The sequence below is a fragment of the Cryptomeria japonica genome, chromosome 6, assembly GCF_030272615.1.
Source record: "Cryptomeria japonica chromosome 6, Sugi_1.0, whole genome shotgun sequence".
In the NCBI taxonomy this organism is placed as follows: domain Eukaryota; kingdom Viridiplantae; phylum Streptophyta; class Pinopsida; order Cupressales; family Cupressaceae; genus Cryptomeria; species Cryptomeria japonica.
This window is the reverse complement of record NC_081410.1, coordinates 174,901,292-174,917,010: the sequence shown is the minus strand read 5'-3', so window position 1 is coordinate 174,917,010 and position 15,719 is coordinate 174,901,292.

Below are 15,719 nucleotides of genomic sequence, written 5' to 3'. Positions count from 1 at the left end.
TTACAAAGCAAAAGGCTCTGTTTGAAAAGTAACTTGAGTATCGAAACATGTCATGGTGTCTGGATAAAGTGTAACATTGAGCAGAGTGTATACACCCATGTTAAAGTGAGTACATATGCCTTACCGGAAGTAATAGCTTTAAGGTAGCATGCATCCAAAATGCAAACATGCTACCATAGTGAGATGCCCCGAAGAAAGGACAAATCAAACGATAATGATCACAAAACATAAAAACACATAAGGGATCCACTAACTTTGGGTTGGTATGCTCTTATGATAGAAATGTATATCATGAATATATATATTGAATTGACCTCATACCCCAAAGGTAGTGGAAGCACAAGCACCATGGAAGAAGGGAACATGTGTATTTTGAGTCAACATGGAAGATACCAAAAGAGATCTCAACGCTTTGCATCATCCCCAAGTAGAAAACACAAGGGACAACAAATAGAAGAATGTCACAACAGATTCAACCTCTTTATTACCTCGCACCAATGGAGTAATAAGGTCCATCTAAAGAGAACCTGACTTAACACATCATAGGGGAAACACATTATGAACAAGCAAGAGAGGAGAGAGAATCTATGACATGAATGAAGATAATCAAGCAAATCATCTATCTCCCAATCTTATTGAACATCGTTTTGTGAAGGTGGATAAGATGCAAGAGGAGCAACTTTGAGCATGGTAGATGGAGCTACTACAAGTTCCAAATAAGGATCGTGCTCTAATGATGAGTCACTTTGTTTGTTATTAGGAGCTAGTATTAATGTTTTTGAAAAATGTTTAGATAAATCAGTATTAACATCAACAAGCTCATACATATCATCAAAATCAACATTATTAGTATGAATAACATCATCATCCATTTCATCATATAGATTAATAAAAATAGGTTAAATAGGTGATTTAGGGTTAGGCGAAGGTTGGACAAATGGGACCAAGTCAACATTTGGTGTCTTTGGGGAGGAAATGGTTTGGGAAGCAAGCTCACAAGCCTTAGCATGACTTCTTCGTTGGCATTCTCTTGAGCGCAATGGTTTATTTTAGCTTTAGCTGAGGGTTGTAAAGGTTGAGGATCAATCAACATGGGTTGTTTTTCTTCCTTTAAAGAAGGAATGGGAGAAGGTCTACTAGGTTGAGAAATAGAAGATTTCAAGTGCTTTCCTTTGTAAGACGTAAAAGGTGGGACTACAACATATATAGGAGGAATAAAAGGTGTGGGAGGGATTTCAGGTCTATCATGAGGAGGTTGAATAAGTCTAGGGTCTTTAGGCTTGCCTCAAGGATAAGATCATCTCACTTTTGCACTTTTGATAAGATAGAAAGAGTGCATCGCTTTGAGGCTTAAGAGGCTCAAGTTGTTTAGGCCAAAAATGATCAAGGGTGAAATTTTCATGCCTTGCCATGGGTTGGTATTTGCTATGATTAATTGTTATCATAGTGCCATTATGAGGGAATTTTAGACATTTATGGATAGTAGAAGGGATTGCCTTCATTGAAGAGAGCCAAGGATGTCCCATCTTCACATGAAATGGATCTGATGTAGGAATGATAGACAAACTCACTTATAAACACTTAGTACCAACATCAATGAAAAGAGTAATAGAACCAATACTAGGGCAATAGAAACCATCATACACCTTGACCATAACATCAAATTTATCATGTGTTACTTGATACAATTGTAAAGTGTAAAGATATTCTCTAGTTATCGCATTCACCATACACACTAGATCAATGATCACTCCTCATGAGAATACATCTTTGATCTTCATAATGCTCTATAGTGGACCATTAGGTACAACAATAGTATTACTAGGATCAAAATTAATGCATAGGTCCTTAGGAGGTGTAGGTTTATCAACAAGATTCACAACATTATTGGACTCAACACCAAGGCCATCGGGAGAATAGGCAAGAGACCCAAAATCAACCACATTAGTAGAATGGGAATGCAAAGGATTAGTGAAGATTTGGATATTTTGACTAGGAAGTGCTACGGATTTGTTTCCTTTGTCAATCACACCAGATATAGATATTGTATTGTTCTCAATGAAGTCTTGAATTTTACTAATAAAGGTATAACACTTCTTAGTATCATGACCAAGTTGACAATGATATTGGCAAAAGGCTTTTAGATCATGGTAGGATGGCAAAGGTTTGGAGGTAACAATTGGCTTGATCTAAGGAATCTTTGTCACAACCCAAAATTAGATTAATAATTTTTATTAGACATTTGCACATGATAACATTTTGATACTTTGATCATATTGTTATTAACAACATTTAATATGTTGATTGAGATGTTAATTTAATGATGATAATGACATTTTTTATATGATGATAATTACATGATGATGATGATTCATATTATTTTTATCATGATGATCTGATGACTTGATTGAGTATGAGATGGATGCAGGGTCGACCGTCGAAAGCGAACAAATAACCGAGGAGGGGTCTCCTAGCTCGTCGAAAATGACTCGTTGAATGGAACTTGTGCATTCACACACACATATAATAATTAAATTAATTAATTAAATAATAAGGTCGATTTACAAACTCAATAATAAATTAATTAAAGCATAAGATTTGAATAAATAAATAATTTAAAATTAAGAGATAAATTCGAATTCAAGGAAAAGTTAAAATATTAAAATTTTCTTGGTGTGTTCTTTTTCAAGGGTTGCCTTTGGGTTCTAGACTTAAGCATTTGGGGATTCCTGATCCCTGGTGCCCTTTTTGTGGTCACCCAGAAACTTTTATGTAGAAGAGCTCAACAATATTGTCCAACTGGATCCATGATTTCTTTCGGCCTTTTCGACCTGAGCCCTTTTCTTGGCATATGGCTCTTCTGAGCGATTCACCTAGAATCCCCTAAAAATTTTCTCAGATATGGCATGCTTTTAGAATGGAGATCCTCTTTACTCTTTGGAAGGATAGAAAAGTAGTTCTTTTTACTCATAGCTCTTTGGATATTCATGTCTCACTTTACGCTAAAGCTTGCATTTGTAATAATGTATTAATGCAGATTCAGGTTCAAGCTGACAAAGTGGATCTCGAGGTGGGCCACTTATAGGAGCTCCTCTAGCACTGGGGAAATGCCCCTTGTGTGGTTGCCAAAGTGCAGTCGAATTCTATATATATTGATCACACTCTGCCCCGTGGCCGCCATCGTGGTCGCAGTTCCTCTGCCCGACGCTTTCACACCCTATGGTCCAAGGCTCCCACCGCTCCTCTAGTGGGAGAGACGATGCATGGAGGCGTCGCTCAACTTCTCCTCCATGTCATGGCTCTTCCTTGGGGTGGCCTTTTGTTGCTCCTATGAATTTGGCTCCTCTTGCTAGTGATGGGTCAAGGTGGCTTTCTGCCACCATCTCTAAGTTTCCCTGCCTGGCTCTGGCGATTTCACCTCCCAGGTTGGAGGAAGGAGAAGAAGAAAAAGCTGCTAAAGATGGGTGGTTCGTGCCAGACCCAACTCCTGACCTCGCTGATGTATGGGGCAAGAAGGATGATCCAGATCCTCCTCCCTCGGTTGCCTCTACTTTGGCTGCTTGAGGAATTTTTTTGATGAATAGCTTTGTTTTTCTACTCTGACCTTTGGCCGTGTGACTCTCGTGGGATGATCTTGTATCCCCTGGCCTTTTTTTGTGAATATGTACTTTAATATTTATACTTAATAGAGAAGTCCTATTCATCAAAAATATCAAAATTTAAACATGTGGGGAATAACACATAAGTTATCTTATGTGAACGTCAGTCAAACTATTAGTCACTCTTTGTCATCTCTCTATTTGGATTTCTTAACTCGCTAATCAAATCTAGTTTTCCTCACTTCAACCCCCCTTGTTCCTAAACTTTCTCCAATCAAGATCCATGGAATTTGGATCAATTCTTAGCCAAATCAATTATAAAATGGAAGCTCGGCTATCTTATTTTCATGTCCAAAATGGCATCGATTTTGATTTCCTGGCTTTGCTAAAGATTTTGTTTGGAAATCGTTGAATGTATAGTGGCATTTATTTTTGTTTCATTAATTCTGTAAGTTTTATTAGTTTTTATTAATTCTATAGTATTTTGACTTTCAGTTGAGCAGCTATATGTTTAATGCTTTCTTCTGTTTAGAATACAACTACAGAAAGCTAATTCATTAGATAGAAAAATCATGTAATAGCTGGTGTTAAAATTAGAGGTTAAGCAATAGACTAGGAATGGAATGATTCATAGATCTTCCTAGCAAAATCTAATAAGTTTATTTAGAATTGTGGAATCAACATAAATTGTCTTTAGAAATTTTATTTGGATTATAAATGTTGTTACATTTTTACTTTAAAAATCTAATTAGAAAATATGAAACTAAACTCTGAAGCTAATAGCTTCTCTTATGGGTGAAAACAAATTTGAATTAAGATAAGTTCAACAGGTTGAAGTCTATAGTGAATAAGCTTGCCTTTGTCAATAATATGTGGCTATATATTATTATAGTTGGCGGCAATATGATTTAGTTTAACTCATCACTTATAATGTTCAAATCCAACCCATTGGTGTGGTGGCAAGTGCTTTTAGTTAGACCTCCATGTTGTGGGTTCAAAACCAAAAAAATTGCCTTATGCTTTTAAAATAAAATTTATTATTAAAGCTAATAAATGGGAAAGAAATTAAGAATAAATAATCAATGTAAATATTGAATTTTAGTGTAGAGTGTAATTATTTACGTTATTAATGTAATAATTTTTACAATTTTATTTTTATTAATAGAAAGAAATTGGGCATATTTAATTATAATAATATGACTAATTAAAGAATAAATGATTAATTAATGGGTAAAGGATTAAGTATGTAGAAATTTAAATTTTATTAAATAAACTCTTCATAGATGTTATGATTGAATAGTATACAAAGAAATATTAAATACGAAATAGTATTTTACTATATATATATATACCCGAGAGGGGTAATTTTTATCTTTGTCTATGAGGGATGTATAATGCATAGGGTGCTTGATTGTGGGTCAAACAAGGAAGGGTTTTTTTTTCACCTACCCCAAAAGGGTTAAAAGTTCGCCAACTTATTTATTTCTCCCTTCCAAATCACATGTAGATAAGTTCAACAGGTTGTTGTTAGATTCTACATGCACACCCAGGTCCATTCTTGAAAGTTGGTGTCATCTTGCTAGGACACTCCGTCGTGAGGGACATGAGCTTGTCATGAGCACCGGGATGCGCAATCTTCAATTGGTTGGACGGATAAAATGTCTGGGTTATATTTCCTCCTTCTAGATCACAGAAGGAGGTGAGTCTGATGGCAAGGAAGACAATACATCCGGAGAGATAGAGCATTATGTATATCACTATAAAATCTTATGTAATATTGTATGATGTATTAATGATTTCTTGTAATGGACCAATGGGGTCTCATAAGGAAGCTAAGTAAGCTATGTAAGCTATGTAAGCTATGTAAAGGGATCTATAAGGCCTACTATCAAAAATGCGACAGGAAGTCGCCAATAGTATGCAACTAACAAAAAATAAGGAAAACTACTAACCACTCACCACTACCATGTGTCCTACTTGTGTATGTTTGTGGTATGCATGTTTTCATGCTTAGTTTTCCTTCATTTCATGAATGTTTGTTTATGTTGTTCACATTGATCACACACATGAACCATTACGTAAGCATTTCTCTTTGATGAGTTTTTCCTTGAATGCATGATGCTCGGGTTAGACACTCATCGTATTTTGTAATTTTCATATTCTCATGATTATCTTTAATTTAACTCGTTCGTATATCCACTAACTAAGTGGCTAGATCATGAAATTTGTCCATTTTTCATAACTTATGGATCTTAATTTCTTGCATTGAATGTAGTATTTGCACTTATATTAATGGCAATTGTTATTCATATATTTAAATGCATGATAGTTAACTCAAGACATGTCCTCTAGAGTTGTTGACCTTTTCTCCCAACTTACCACCTCTGCTACTTTTGTTGTTCTTGTCAATGGTTCTCCTTCTACTTTTTTCCAAGCTTCAAGAGGTCTTAGGCAAGGAGATCCTATCTCCCCCATCTTTTTCATAATTATGGCAGAATGCTTTGGTCAGACCATGGAAAAAATGGTGTTGCAAGGCTCCTTTAAGGGTCTCCAACCTTCCTCTACTGACCTTATTTGTTCCCACCAGCAGTTTGTTGATGACACTATTATTATGGGGGATTCAAGTATTTCAGAAGCTAAAGTTTTGAAGAGCACCCTATGTAAATTTGTCTCTGCTACAGGTCAGCTTATCAGTTGGGCTAAAAGTGAAGTCTTTTTCATTAATACTCCAAAGAGAAGACAACATAGGATCAACAAAATTTTGGAGTGTAGGATTGCTGACCTTCCTGCTACCTGCCTTGGTCTCCCCATGGGAATTGCCCCTCCTGATTCCTTCTGGAGTTCTCTAGTTGACAAATTTCATAAAAAACTTGCTGGTTGGAAAGGGGCCCTCTTAAGTCAAGTTGGCAAGCTCCAACTCCTTAAGGCTACTCTTCAAAGTATTCCAATTTATGCTCTTAGTCTTTTCAGAATTCCAGTCAAGTATGCTGAAGCAATCGAGAAAATCCAAAGAAGATTCCTTTGGTCTGGGGTTGAGGATAAGCAAAGAATGTCTTTGGTGGCCTGGGACCAGGTCTGTAGGCCGAAAAGCAAAGGAGGTCTGGGCCTCAGGAGGATTCGTACTTTAAATGAAGCTCTCTTGTCCAAACAAGTCTGGAGAATGTTTCATTCTGATTCTGAATGGTGCAAAATTTGGTGAAGTAAGTACTCTCTTCTGTCTTCCTCTCTCTCCTCTTTTATCAATTCGGATCTCAGTATTAAAGGATCCCACATTTGGAATCATGCTTCTAAATGTAAAGAAGGTATTACTAAAGAAGTGATATGGAAACTTGGAAATGGTAGGAAAGTAAAATTTTGGGAGGATCCCTGGCTTTTTGATAAGCCTTTAATGGACTTCCACAAATGGGCCCCCCATGCTCCATCCTATATAAGATCTTTTGGCTCCTTAGCGGCTAAGTACTGGGATGGGAATGAATGGCAGAACATTGAAAGTATCCACCCTAGCCTTTCTAAGCTCAAGATCCATCTGTCTGTGGTATGGCTGAATAATGAAGAGGACTCCCTGATTTGGAAACATGATCCCAAAGGTACTTTATTTGTGTCTTCTATGTATTGTGTCCTTTCCCCCCTCCCTCCTATTAACCCTTATTGGTCTAAAGCTTGGTTTAAAGGTCTCACCCCCAAAATCAATTTTTTCTTTTGGACTATCCTCCAAAATAAGATCCTGACCCTTGACAACCTCAAAGGCAGAGGTTTTGCCCTCCCTAATAGGTGTGTGTTGTGCCTTCAAGAGGAAGAGCCTGTGGACCACCTTGCCCTCCACTGCTCCTTCTCAGCCTCTGTTTTGGAAAGTTTCCTCAAGAGCTTTAGTATAGCTTGGATGTTTCCTAGTAACATCAGAGATATGTTCTCCTCCTGGAATATTCAATGGACTAACTATTTTTTGAGATGTTTGTGGCAGCTCTCTCTTCCTCACATCTTGTGGGGTCTATGGAAAGAAAGAAACAACCAAATCTTCAGGGATGTCTCCCTCAATCAAGATATTGTTTTCCAGAAAATTCAAAGGGCTATCCAGGAAAATATAGGGATCATTGAGGGTCCTTATTACTCAAATAACTCACTGGAGTCAAATATCTTAAGGGTATGGAATATGAAGATCACCGATGGTCCTAATCTCAACCACAATAAAAGGCTTGAAGCTAAATGGCAAACCCCTCCTCAAGGTTGGTTCAAAGTTAATTTTGGCGGTGCTGCCAAAGGTAACCCAGGTCCTTTAGGTTGTGGAGCTATTCTTAGAGATCATAGATGAATCTGCAAGGAAATGGTTGTTGTCCCTATTGGAACCCAAACCAACCATAAAGCTGAAGCAATGGTAGCTCTTCAAGGCATCATCCTAGCCAAAAAATGGAAATGCCCCTATCTATGGATAGAAGGGGACTCAAATAATATAATAAAGTTCCTTAATGGGACTTCAAAACCTTCATGGTCGATTCACAACATAATCACCTCTGCTATTGACATTATTAGAACCTTTAAAAAATGCCATATCTCCCATATCTACCGGGAGGCCAACGGCTCTGCTGACTGGGCCGCCAATGCAGCGGTTAAAAGTGAGGCAACTACCACATGGATGGGTGAATGTGGACTCCCCGAAGATGTTAGACAAATCATTAGTAATGAGCGATATAGAAGTACTCCAAAGACTCTTGATGGATAGGGTAATTATGAAAAGTACTGATGTGAGCACTTCGAGTTATTTTAATAATGAGAAAATCACTCATTATAACATCAATGACATAAACTCTCACACTTTCTAGGTAATTGTTATAGCTCTGAAAAGCTCTTTGTTTAATCAGCTCTGCAAGTTTCAAAATTTGGCTGTGAGTAGCGACATCATGGGCGGAAATAGGAGGTGATATGAACCAAGTAGCTGTAAAGAATGGAAACAGAAGGAAGAGGTTTGGGGTATTTTGCAGAAGGGTGGTCTCTTGAACTTCATAGAGAGACTCCACGACTGAGATGGTATGGTAACCAGTCTTTTCTGTGAGAACTGGAAGAAGGGCATGTTAAAAATGGGTGACCAAATGGTGGAAATCGACAAAGATTTAATTGCTCAAGCCACGGGCCTCACCAAGGAAGGTTGCAACTTCTATAGAGACAGGAAGGTCAGCAGGGAAGCTATTGAAAGGTACCCGGTAATTGAGAAAGAGAAAAAATGACTGGTAAAGTTGAGCAAAACCTACTACCCACCTAGGGCTTTTGCCAAACCCTGGCAGGAGATTCTCTTTGTTTTAATGCGTTATATCACTCTAGATGGTAGGTTTACAAAAGTTTATGGGTATCACTTTGTTCTGTTGATCACTTTAGGCACAATGATAAGGTGAATTTCCCTTATTTGTTGCTTTGTTCGATGAATGCATCCCTTAAGGCCTACAAAGAGAACCCTCTGGGTGACACTGCTATGCACCAAGGCCTAATGGTCCTAATTTATGACCATTTAAAGGCCAACCAAATTGCTCGGATGCAGCCCTCTGTGGATTTTGAGGAAGAAATGTCTGATTCTGCCTTTTCTGAGGAGGAGGAATCTGATAATGACTCTTCATCTGATACAGAGGATAGTTCTGATGTCTCGGAGTATGATAGCAGGAAGAAGAGGAAAACAAGACCCTCTTCATCCAAGGGAAAAAAACTTCAAAACAAACCCCTGATCAACATCTCTTTGGAAGAGGAGGATTCAGATGATTCTGAGAAGAAGAACCCTAAAGGGCTGCTGAAGAAGAAAATAAAAAACCAAACCCGGACCCAAAAAAAGCACAAGAAAAAAGAGGAGACTGGCAAGGAACCAGAAGCTGACAAGAAAGCAAGGACCTTGGAAGCCAAACACAGCCTGGAAAAGGAGACCATGGAAGAGACTCTCAGGGCTGCCGATACTATTTCCGCCCTTCACATCCCCAAAGAAGAATAGGTTACCCCTGGAAAAGCGGCTCCCCTTATGGCCCTCCTCCCGAGGGCTTGCATGGTTTCATGGAAACAATGGAGTGGCTCATAAATGGTTACAAGAAAGTTGTGGATGAGTATAAAAAACTTTGCAAGAGAGTCTTGATTCTGGAAACCATTAATACTAGGGAGGGGAATACAATGGCTGACTATATTGAGGACCTGAAAAACACCATTTCCAAAGTGGAAGACATCAGAGATGCTTTCAACCCCAGGTTTGAGAAGATTGAAAAGGAGATGCCGGACAGAAAAAGCCTTGCAGATACTAGCGAAAAAACCCTCTCGGACATTGTTACCAAAGTGGAAAAAATTGAGGAGTGCCTGAAGAATATCGCTGAATAGAGCCTAAGTATCCTAAAGATCTCGACTAAAAACACCCACACCCTCATCAGCAAGCTTGATGATGATAAGGAAATCCAGGACTTAGACCTGGAAGCTGAAGGAACAGTGGAAGCTCAAGGTCCCAGAACCCGCACCAAAGGCAAGAGGAAGGAAAAGAAACCGAACAAGGATCTGAAAGATTTGAAAGCTGTTGGGACCACCTATGACGAGTTAGTGATAAAGGCGGAGGATCTGCTAAATTTAATTGTTGTGTAGCGCCTTCCTTGTTTCTTTGTTGTTTTGTTGTTCTTTCTATTCGCTGGTCTTTTAGCCAGTCTTTATGTATGCGGACTTTTTAGCACTGTTCTTCTAGGTGCTCTTTCTCTATCTTTGTTGTAAAGGTTTCGAGTCCTTAAAACCTATTTTTTAATTAATCAGAACTCAAGACATGCATTTATATAAATGAAAATTCACTTAGATTTAATTAGGAATCCATTATGTTATTTTTTCTAAGGTTAGGATTGTTGGCAATTTGGAGGAATTGATTATGTGTTGCATTGATGTTTTGTCATTGATGGCAACACCGACTATTTTGGTTGTTTCTGGTTGGTTATGGTAGAGTGGTTGGATTATGATATTGATTGGGTATGTTCCGGTATGCTTTAGTTTGTGGAATTGATTTGGATTTATCATTCATGCTATTCAGATGCATATCAGGATCAGTTGGTTCGGGATTTGATGACTCAGATACTATCATTTATTCTAGTAAGCCTTTTGGTCATCGATAAGGATTTACCGGCAGAGCTTTGTTGAATATATTTTGATGCATGTGATAAGTGGCATTGGTGTGGCTTCTATATGGTTCTCAAGATGTTGTTGGTTATCATGTTCGTGTTCCTGTTGATCGGTGGTGTTGGATTTGGTTTACGGTGACCTATTTTGAGTCCGGTGTTATCTAGGTTATGGACCGGTTTATGTAACGTGTTGGAGGATGATCCTAATGCATTACCAATGGGATTTAATGATTAGTTTATATTATTTTCGACCTAAGATGACTTGGTTGATCAATGGATTGTGGGTTTATGTTATGAATATATTGTATTATCTTTTAGGTGGCCAACCTAATTTTTTAGGTCTTGGTTTGGTAAAAATATGATGTAAGATCTGTTTGTAGATCATGTATGGTATGGGATATAGATTATCTGTGTGTGAATAATGTTTTAATCATATGGAGAGGTTTTGGTCGATCATAGGTGATTGAATTGGATTTATGTGAGAGGTTTAAGACCTCCGGTACTGAGCTTAACCAGAACTGTACTCAGGCATAGGAGATGTTATCTTTGTAGTTCACTCTTCTTTTCGGATTGTAGTCTGAATTTATTTTGTAGTCAGTGAAGCTCCTTTAGTGATGAGAAGTGCGATCTAGGTTGTTGACCTTCCTGCATGTACAGGCCCCTCATATTGTAATCACATACTTACTGTAAAAGTATTATCTAACTGTGGGTAGGCTTCCCACTATGGTTTTTCCCTTTACCGGGTTTTCTACGTACAAATATTGGTATCATGTGTTCTGGATGGATGGCAATTGTTCTGTGATTTATGTTTATGTTTAATTTCTATATCAGTCATTCTAGTATTTGGTTTATGCATTCTGGTATTCATTTTATGTGTTTCGGTAATAAGGATTTTAATGCTTAATGTTTTGTAATCTGTGGACAACTGATTCACCCCCCCCTCTCAGTTGTCCTCTGGTTATCTGAGCTGTCTAACAATTGGTATCAAATCTCGGTCCTCTTTGCAGAAGCTTAACCTCTTGAGGAATATCCTATGGCATCTAGAAGTTCAAGTTCATCAAGTACATCTGTAACTTTTTTCTGGAGAGAAATTCCTAGGCTTGATGGAACAAATTATAGGGTATGCAAGATTTAGATGAAAAATCATCTAAGATGTCTTGGAAAGGAAATTTGGGAGATCACTGAGAAAGGTGCAACCCCTTTTAATCTAGGATATGGAAATGATCCTCTAGAAGGCCTAGATAAAGAGCTTGAGAATGATTGTAGAGCTAGAGAAGCCCTTTTGTGTGCACTTTCTGATCAACAAATAATGGGACTAACTGAAAAATCAACTGCAAAGGCTATATGGGACAAATTGGAGACTCTGAATGAAGGTGACCCTACTATTAAAATTTCTAAACTTGATGGTTACCAGGTGAGGTATGATAACCTGAAGATGGAAGAAGATGATAGGATTACTTCTTTTATGGAGAGAGTTAATGAGATTGCTTTGGGAATTCAATGTTGTGGTGGATCTCTGAGTGAAGATGAAATAGTTTCTAAAGTACTGAGAGCTTTTCCATTGGCTTATAAGATGAAGGCTACTACAATTAATGAACTAAGAACCATGGTAAACACTCCTATTAATAGGGATACCTTGGTTGGGAAGTTATCTACTTTTGAACTTGAGGAATTTGGACCTTCTGGAGCTGTAAAATTTGAACTTGCTTTTCATGCATCTACTTCATCTTCCAACAAGAGTGATTGGAAATATTTATATGTGAAGGAACTAGAGGATATGAAGAAAGAAGATGAAGAGTTTGAGAAACTTGAAGCCTTATTTTCTAGAAGAGTACCTAAAGGACCGACAAGAAGTAAGTATGAAGGAAAATCACCTTTTAAATGCTTGGCATGTAATAAGATAGGTCATTTTGCATCTAGATGTCCTGAAAGGAATTCAAGATTTGAAGAAAGAGATAGAAGATATATTAGGTCTAACTTTGATTATTAGAACAAGCATAAGTACAGGAGGAACAAAGACAAATCATGTTACTTTGCGGATGAGGAAGGTGTGACTGATCTTGATGATGAATCGACACAAGATTTAGCTAGTGGATCCAGCAATGGAAATGAATGGGTATTTTTGGCTATCAAGGAAGATGATCTAGTACCTGAAGAGAAGGGCCTTTCTAATAAAATTGAAGACAAGGATGAATGGATAATTGAGAGTGGATGTTCACATCATATGACTGGAGATAGAAGGAATTTCCTATCTTTGCAAGAATTTGATGGTGGTCTGGTTAGATTTGGAGATGACAAAGCATGCGTGATCAAGGGAAGAGGAAAAATATAATTGGATGGTAACCATAACATTGATAATATTTATTATGTTGAAGGTTTAAGGCATAATATTTTGAGTGTAGGGAATTTGGTGGATAAGGGATTTCAGTTACAGTTCAAGGATGGAAAATGCAAGATTATCAATAGATCTGGATTGGAGATTGCAACCGGTACACAGACTAAAGGTAATATCTTTCATTTGAACTCCGATGAGAAGACATGTCTGATTGCACAAATTGATGAGAGTTGGCTATGGCATAAGAGTTTGTGTCATGTGAATTTTGATTGCATTGTGAAGATCAATTCTACTAAGGGAGTTAGAGATATACCTAAGATTGTAAAGCCCTATAATCCGGTATGTAAGGAATGTCAAATAGGAAAGCAAATCATAACTTCTTTTAAGAGTATATAAGACAAATCTAATGATGTTCTTGATCTTATTTATACTGATTTGTGTAGTCCTGCTAGAATAAAAAAAATTCAGGGTGATAGATATTTCGTGCTAATCATTGATAACTATTCAAGAATAATGTGGGCTACTTTTCTAAGGGAGAAGTCTGAAGCATTTAAAAAGTTTAAAATCTTTAAGCTAAATTTGAGATAGAGACATGATTTAAGGATAAATGCTTAAGGTCATATCAGGGTTGAGAATTCACATCCGGTGAATTTAACAGCTATTGTGAGAAGAATGGGATAAGGAGACAATTGTCTGCACCTCAGACACCTTAGCGGAATGGAGCTATGAAAAGGAAGAACATAGCTATCTTGGATGCAGCTAGAACTATGATGATGGAAGCTAATTTTCCCCATGTCTACTGGAGAGAAGCTGTAAGCATGATAGTATACACATTCAACAGAGTTCATATCAAAGGAGATGCCGATAAGACACCTTATGAGTTATGGTTTGGTCATACACCGACAGTTAAGTATTTTAGAATCTTTGGTAGTAAATGCTATATCAAAAGAGATGATTACATTGGAAAGTTTGATCCTAGATGTGATGAAGGAATATTTCTTGGTTATTCTAATGAAAACAAAGTATATAGATGTTATAACAAAATATTGTAGAGAATTGTGGGGAGCACAAATGTCAAGGTGGATGAGCATAACAGAAGTCAAATCAGAACTTATGAGAGAGAACTCGTAGTGGAAATGATCATAACTGAACCGGTAGCACCTACACCAGAATAGAATGTTGAACCAGTTACTCTGATAGTATTAGAAAATTCAACAGTAATTGAAGATCAGGATAGATGAACAGAAAATCAGAAGACTCCTAGGTATGTAAGGTTGAATCATTCAGAAGATCAGATCATTGGAGACAAAAACAAAGGAGTGATGACAAGAAGAAGGTTGGCAGCTGGTGAGGTATGTTTTATTTCTAAAGTTGAACCGGCATCAGCAATTGAAGCTTGTAAAGATGAATCTTTGATGAAAGCTATGGAAGAAGAATTAGATCAGATAGAAAAGAATAACACATGGACTTTAGTTCCCCGGCCTAAAAATAAGAATGTTATTGGAACTAAATGGGTTTTTAAGAATAAATTGAATCAAGATGGACAAGTTGTGAGGAATAAAGCTAGATTAGTTTGTAAAGGATATTCTCAGAAGGAAGGAATTGATTATGATGAAACCTTTGCACCGATATCTAGGATTGAAGCTGTGAGATTATCTCTTGCTTATGTTGCACATAAGAACTACAAGGTTTATCAGATGGATGTTAAGTGTGCATTTCTAAATGGAGATCTTGAAGAGGATGTTTATATTGAGTATCCTGATGGATTTTCACTTTCAAATGACAAAAACATGGTTTTGCAGGTTAAAGAAAGATTTATATGGATTGAAACAAGCCCCTAGAGCTTGGTATGCAAGATTGGATAAATATCTTTTGAAACTTGATTTCTCTAAAGGTAATGTTGATAGTAATTTATATTATAAGATCACTGATGATGACATATTGATTATTGAGGTCTTTGTTGATGATATCATTTTTGGAGGTGAAGATAAGTTGTGTATGGAATTATCTAACAATATGAAGAATGAATTTGAGATGTCTATGATTGGGGAGATGATATTTTTCTTAGGCTTGTAGATTACTCAAAATGATAAAGGTATTTTCATCTGTGAAACTAAGTATGCTAGAGAGCTGTTGAAGAAATTTGGTATGGAAAATTCTAAACCAGTTGGTACTCCTATGGTTACAAGTGAGAAATTGACAAAGAAAGATGCATCTGCACCGGTAAATCCTACAATGTACAAGTCTATGATTGGAGGTTTGTTATATCTGACTTAGACTAGACCAGATATAATGAATGCAGTTTGTATTGTATCAAGATTTCAGAGTGATCCTAGAGAAAATCATGAGAGTGCAATGAAAAGGATTTTCAAGTATTTGCAGGGAACAACTGAATATGGTTTGTGGTATCCCAAAAATGATGATTTTACATTATGTGCATATACATATGAAGATTGGGCTGGAGATGTTGATGATCGGAAGAGTACATTCAATGGAGCTTTCTTTCTTGAAAAGAAACTTGTTTCATGGATCAACAAAAAGTAGTCATGTACCTCTTTATCTACTGTTGAAGCTGAGTATGTTGCTGCTACTACTAACTGTACACAAGTTCTATGGATGAAGCAAATGTTGAAGGATATAAAGGTGGATTGTAATGAGCTGGTAGTTATTCAC